The 6695-nt window shown below is 42.3% G+C and overlaps 2 long non-coding RNA genes across 3 annotated transcripts in view; one reads left to right on the forward strand and one right to left on the reverse strand.

Annotated features, from left to right (window-relative positions):
- Positions 1-6685, reverse strand: part of LOC121021094 (uncharacterized) — a 34083-nt gene extending 27398 nt beyond the window's left edge. For both annotated transcript variants that reach the window (XR_005786420.1, XR_005786422.1), the window contains exon 1: positions 6106-6685. This is a non-coding gene — a long non-coding RNA (uncharacterized LOC121021094). The remainder of the gene's footprint in view (positions 1-6105) is intronic.
- LOC121021096 (uncharacterized) lies at positions 5288-5916 on the forward strand. The gene is made up of 2 exons (XR_005786425.1): positions 5288-5396; positions 5635-5916. It is a non-coding gene; the product is annotated as an uncharacterized LOC121021096 (long non-coding RNA).
- Positions 6686-6695: the final 10 nt, after the last annotated feature.

Below are 6695 nucleotides of genomic sequence, written 5' to 3' on the forward strand. Positions count from 1 at the left end.
ACAGGTTTCAGCTTAATGTTATTTTTTTCTTCCTTTAGTGATTTCTCTTACTTTCTAGTGAGCCCAGCAATATGCTGACCATTATGTTTGTTGTAATGTATCCAGGATCTACTTGTATTTTAATGGGAGAGCCCTTTCTTTTATCCAGGCTGTCAGAAATCGGCCTTACTGTGGTTTTGGCAATTTCCTTTTTGTTTTTTAGGTGCCAGGCACTTTTTAGAAGCCAACTGACTTAAGCTGTCTTCAAGTCAATAATGATCATAGCGTAGTGGCAACATAACAGTTATGTTAGCAGTAAGCATAGAGCTATGGGGGCCCAGAGGAATAGCATATAGATCAGACAGGGATCCGGATGACTTCCCAGTTGAGGTAAGTAGGAGTCACCTGGGCAAGTCTAACTCCTAAAACAAGGACAGAACAACATAAGACCTATAGAAAAAAAGCTAAATCATGGTACTCATTCTGCATAAGAGCTATAAATTTAGAGAGATCACTTGGGCTGAATAATTTTGGAAGACTTCATGGAAAAGATAGGGTAAGTAGAGCGTAGATAGGTGGAAAAGAGAGGACATTCCAGGGAAAGCAGAGGTTTGGGGATGTGAGATGTGACTAAAGACCTAGGAGAACCATCCCCTGATAGAGACCTGTCAGGTAGAAGGGGGGTGTACGAACAATAGTGAGAAGTCAACTAGAAGGACATGCAACCATCATAGTTCTCTGTTGACTGAATGAGTGGATAAAGGTATGAAGTTTGCATTAAAGGATGGAGGAACTGGAGTCATAAGGAAACAGCCAAGCAACTGGTTCCATGTGGAAGGAGAAGAGGGACTGGACTGGGCTGCTGATACATTAAAAGTGACAGGCAGGGGCACCTGGGTAGCTCAGTTGGTTGAGCATCAGACTTCGGCTCAGGTCATGATCTCACAGTTCGTGAGTTCGAGCCCCGTGTCAGGCTGTGTGCTGATAGCTTGGAGCCTGGAGCCTGCTTCGGATTCTGTGTCTCCCTCTCTCTGCAACCTCCCACTCTTGTGCTCGGTCTCTCTCAAAAATAAATAAACATTAAAAAATTAAAAAAAAAAAGTGACAGGCATATGGGAAAATAAACCACTTATGTTAGAATAGATGAAAGCATCCAAGAAAACCTTGTCCTCACCATGGTTGGCTTTGGGGATGTATCCATTCACTCTGGGAGACCAGCCCACCTGAGGATTTTGAGATTTATGGTTTTTTTTTTCCAAGTTTGTTTGTTTATTTATTAGTAAACTTTACACCTAATGTGGGGCTCAAACTCACAACTCCAAGATCAAGAGTTGCATGCTTTTCTAACCAAGCTAACCAGGCATGCGCCACTCCCTCCCCAACCCCTAATCCCTGCCATAGGATTTTTAAGTAGCCTATTTTATTTATTTGTTTATGTTTTATGGTTGTTGTTGTTTTTTAAGTAGGCTCCACATTCAACTAATGACCCTGAGATCCAAGATCTGAGCTGAGATCAAGAGTCAGACGCTCAACAAACTGAGCCACCCAGGCGCCCCAGTAGCCTATTTTTAAAACTTACCTATTAAAAAAATTTAACGTAAGGGGTGCCTGGCTGGCCCAGTTTGAAGAGTGCAACTCTTGATCTTGGGGTCTAGAGTTCAAGGCCCACGTTGGGTGTAGAGATTACTTAAATCACTTAAATAAGTAAAACTTTTTTTAAAATGTAACATGGGGGGGGTGGGGACCTGGGTGGCTCAGTTGTTTAAGTGTCCAACTTTGGCTTGGGTCATGATCTCAGTTTGTTGAGTTCAAGCCTCACATCAGGCTCTCTGCTGTCAGCACAGAGCTGGCTTCAGATCCTCTGCCCCCACCCCAAATAAATAAATATTAAAAATAATAATAATAATAATCTAACATGGGGTACCTGGGTGGCTCAGTAGATTAAGCATCTGAGTCTTGATTTTGGCTCAGGTCATGATCTCACAGTTTGTGGGTTTGAGCCCTGTGTTGGGCTCTGCACTGTTGGTGCTTGGGATTCTCTGTCTCCCTTTCTGCCCCCTTCAAAAATAAATAAACATTTAAAAATAAAAATAATCTGGGGCACCTGGGTGGCTCAGTCGGTTGAGCGTCCGACTTCAGCTCAGGTCATGATCTCGTGGTCCGTGAGTTCAAGCCCCGCATCAGGCTCTGTGCTGACAGCTCAGAGTCTGGAGCCTACTTTGGATTCTGTGTCTCCCTCTCTCTGCCCCTCCCCCACTCATTCTCTCTCTCTCTCTCTCTCTCTCTCTCTCTCTCTCTCTTTCAAAAATAAACTTTTAAAAAAATTAAAAATAATCTAACATGAAACAAATTATTCTATAGTTTAGGCAATCTTCAGTTTACTAGATGAAGGGTTAAACTAAGATTTTGGGGATTGCCTACTGCTTCCTCTACCATTTTTATTCTTTCCCCAACACCCTACTCTGTACTCACATGACCTCACCCCCCAAGTGTCATGTTTTTTCATTTTAACCCTATCATAAATTAAGTTAAAGATAATTTATAATTTACTAAGATTTGAAATAACTGTTTACTATGAAGCCAAGATAAACTCTACATGTCTAGTCGATGGCCCCAAATAAGTGTACTTATTATTTTTGTGGACAATTAACTTTCTTTAGAAATCAAAGCAAATGCCACATTTACTCACATACTAAATGAAAGGACTAATGTCATCACATGTTTGTCTAAGTATTTCATCTTATGGTATGGTTCCTCAGTAGGTCTATCCCTTCTTTGCCTAGGATTGTCCAGGTAGCTCTGTCCTATGAGATAAAACTAAGCACAACATATAGGTAATGCATTATTTAAGAGATGTTCATGAGAAGGTATCTGTTTGCTGAAAAGAGCATGAATTCAGTTCATATCTTAGCCCATTCATGGGTTGTAAAACTGATTTAGCAGGGTGCAAAACAGTGTTTTCAAAAGTGAAGTAAAACAGAAACTATCAGAGTTATTTGCATATAGTAAGGGTAAGTATTAGTTCCTGAAACCTTTATTTCAGCGAAGGTACGTCTGTGTATTCTTGATCATGATATAAAATGTACTTCTTATTGTGGGTTGAAGTAAAACAACCTTGAAAAAGTGACTTAACCGTTCTGAAGTTTAGCTTCCATAAAATGGGATAAAATCTCTTTCACAGGGTTGTAATGAGGAACAAAGGAGGTAATATTTGTATTCATACACAGTAGGGGCTTGGCCAACAACTGCTGGCTTCTTTATCTTTTCTCTGGAGGAAAAAAAAAAACCCCTAATTTCTGTGGCTCAGGGAGAAAAAGTTGTTCTTTATAATTTCTTTAACCACAGGGGTATTTAAAATATAACAGGAGTTACATTATGAACTGGGTCCGCTAGTTATACCAACTTTTGATGACTAAGCCAACTTCTTTACCTGATTTGGTTAAACTTAAATAAATAAACGACATGGGGTGGATCAGTCAGTTGAGCATCCAACTCTTGATTTTAGCTCAGGTCACAATCTCAGGGTGATGGGATCGAGCCCCACATTGGGCTCCATGCAATCAGTACTGAGCCTGCTTGGGATTCTCTTTCTCTCTCTCTCTCTCTCTCTCTCTCTCTCTCTCTGCCTCTGCCCCTCTCGCCTGCTCACACTCTGTCTCTAAAAAACAAAATAAAATAAATGACATTACCTGACCTTGGTACTTTCCTGCCCTCCCTATACTCCAAGGTGCCACACACACATATACTTTTCCATCAAAACAAGAGGTGTCCCACACACATAGGACAGTACAGTTTCCCATAGGGTCACATCATCCATGTGCAACCATCTACACCTGCAGTGGCTCCCTGGGACCTAGGAAGGAGGCAAATGGTACTTTTTCTAGCAAAAGAAAATTTTCAAAAATAGGTTCAATGTGGTGGGGAATTTTAGAATTCCTAAGTGTTATGCTTTTAATTTAATATGGGAAACAGAATAGCATTCAGCTTTATAATTTGACAACTGAAAGCAAATAGGATGAGAGAAGAAAACTAGTCAATATTTACTTGTTAACATTTTTAATTTATTCATTTATGAAAAATAACTTTTTCCAAACCAAAAAGAAAAAAAATCGGTAAGACAGTTGGTATTGTTTTACATTTTTGGAAATCCCTTTATTTTTTTTTTTCAACGTTTATTTATTTTTGGGACAGAGAGAGACAGAGCATGAACGGGGGAGGGGCAGAGAGAGAGGGAGACACAGAATCGGAAACAGGCTCCAGGCTCTGAGCCATCAGCCCAGAGCCTGACGCGGGGCTCGAACTCACGGACCGCGAGATCGTGACCTGGCTGAAGTCGGACACTTAACCGACTGTGCCACCCAGGCGCCCCTGGAAATCCCTTTAATGCCTAACTAGATTCTTGTATCTGCTTCTGCATTCCATCTGTTGCTGTATCAACAAATATAATTTCTGCCCCTGTGGTAGAAACTAAAGATACAGCTAGAATACAAAGGTGAATCCCTTCCTGCCTTGGGTTCGGACTAGAGGGGTTTGGAGACTCACAGAAACAGGAGAGTAACAACAACAACCACCCCAGAGAAAGAAAGACCAAGTCATACAGAGATGCAAAGAAGTTCACATGTGAGCCCTTAGAGTCATAAACACAGAAAATCAACATACTTCTGCTTAATATTGTTTGTAGGGGAGGAAAAAAGTGGGGATCTCACTTGGTTAATAAAGGACTTAATAACTGCCTATGGCTATAAAAAGTTCCACTTAAAGTTTGAACAGAGATGTTCCTGAAATCTTGTTTTGTTGTTGTTATTGGAAAATAAAAAACTTCCTACTATAAAAAGTAGGGCTTTCACATCTGTTTTCACACTGTTTCAAAAGCTGGTCTGAGGCCCTTTGGAATCCTATCCACTGGAAGGGAGGGATGTATGACATTTTAAACTCTAGGCTAAAGCAGGATCATCACCTCTGACCCTTGCATGACAGCTGATTGGGAGCTGGCCAAGAGTTGCAGGACCTAACAGGTGGGTTGGTGATTCTCTCCTCCAGACCAGTGGTGACAAATTTAAACTATCTATGGCTCTATGGCACTCTTGTCCTCTTTCTCCGCTCATCTTTCATAACTGTACTCCTGCTTTAACCAAGTTTATCAGCTTGCCCTCAAGCAAATTCCCATCTCTATTCTTCATACAATTTTTTAGTCTTCAGAATGCTCTCTCCTTTTTTGTTCTGCTGGATCATGTCCAATATCTCTTCTAAGACCTGACTTATAGTATTTTTTGAGAAGTCTTCCATTCATTTGTTCACCATAATACTGAGTGGCTAGGCCTTCCATATTAATTCATCAGACTCCTCTATGTTCCTTCAGCAATTGGATAGCCCATTTGTTCTACTTTTGTACATACTGCATTGCATGTTTTACATAGGTATTTTATTTTTTTTTTTTAATTTTTTTTTAACGTTTATTTTTGAGACAGAGAGAGACAGAGCATGAACAGGGGAGGGGCAGAGAGAGAGGGAGACACAGAATCAGAAGCAGGCTCCAGGCTCCAAGCCATCAGCCCAGAGCCCGACGTGGGGCTCGAACTCACGGACTGCGAGATCGTGACCTGAGTCGAAGTCGGACACTTAACCGACTGAGCCACCCAGGCGCCCCTTACATAGGTATTTTAAAGCGACTACTCTTTATTCTGCTTCCCTATTAAACACAGAAGCAATGCCCCTCTTTTCTTTCATTATCCTATATAGTTGTCCAAATAACAGTAATATATAGTACCATGGTAGTAATCTATACCTCTTTTAATCCTCACAAAGCCTGTGAAGTGTTAAAATTCCTGTATCCACTTTACAGACCTAGAAACAGGTTCAAAGCGGTTACTTCAGTCCCCCCAAATCAAACAGCCTTTAAGTGGCAGGGAAGGTGGCATCCAAGATCAGGGCTAGCTTCAGAAATCTAGCCTCAACGTCGAATGTCCCAGCGAGACTGGGACTGAGGTTCTGAGAGAAAGGGCTCCCAGTCAAATCAATCAATATTGACAATATACAAAACCAACACCAGAGGTCCATTGCAGGGCGCGTTTTTATTTGTTTAGCTGCATATGGTTTGGTTTGGAAAGAGGGGTTATGATCACTCACCTCTCCCAATTTAGGCCCGTCCAGCCCCTCCCTGGAGAGATCAACGTCCGGAGGCTGGAGGCCAAAGGACCCAGGCAGGTGGTGACCTCGGAGGCAGAATCGCGGCCTCGAGTCGCGCCGGTAACGGCGAAAAGATTGACGCGGTTGGACCGCGCCATTTCCGAAGCGACAAGGGGCGTAACCTTGGAAGCTTCCTTAAAGATGAATTGGAAAAGGGTGTTGAGGGTGACTATCTTCCCCGCCCGCCCTTTCTCTTTCTCCTCTCCCGGCTGGGTCCCCTGCGTGTATCCCACGGTCTGATTTACTAAGAGAGTCATGTGGAACAGGGGAGGGGGAAAAGCCACTGAGAGCAATTACGGTAACTCGGTGGCTAACGCAAAAGGACTTATTTACATATAATTTGCATGCTCAGATACTTATGGAAATACCCGATATGTCTGTACTTCCTTTCTAACAGGTCATCCGCACCCGCCTGCTTGCCTGCTCTTCTCTCCTCTAGGGCGGGAGCCCGGTCCCTTATCCAGTAACTTTTACGACCTTTTCGGTTACCCAGCCTGGCACACGCTACCTCCTAGCCTTCGGAAGATTGA

Source organism: Herpailurus yagouaroundi, unplaced genomic scaffold, assembly GCF_014898765.1.
Source record: "Herpailurus yagouaroundi ecotype Mexico unplaced genomic scaffold, PumYag 254, whole genome shotgun sequence".
Taxonomy (NCBI): domain Eukaryota; kingdom Metazoa; phylum Chordata; class Mammalia; order Carnivora; family Felidae; genus Herpailurus; species Herpailurus yagouaroundi.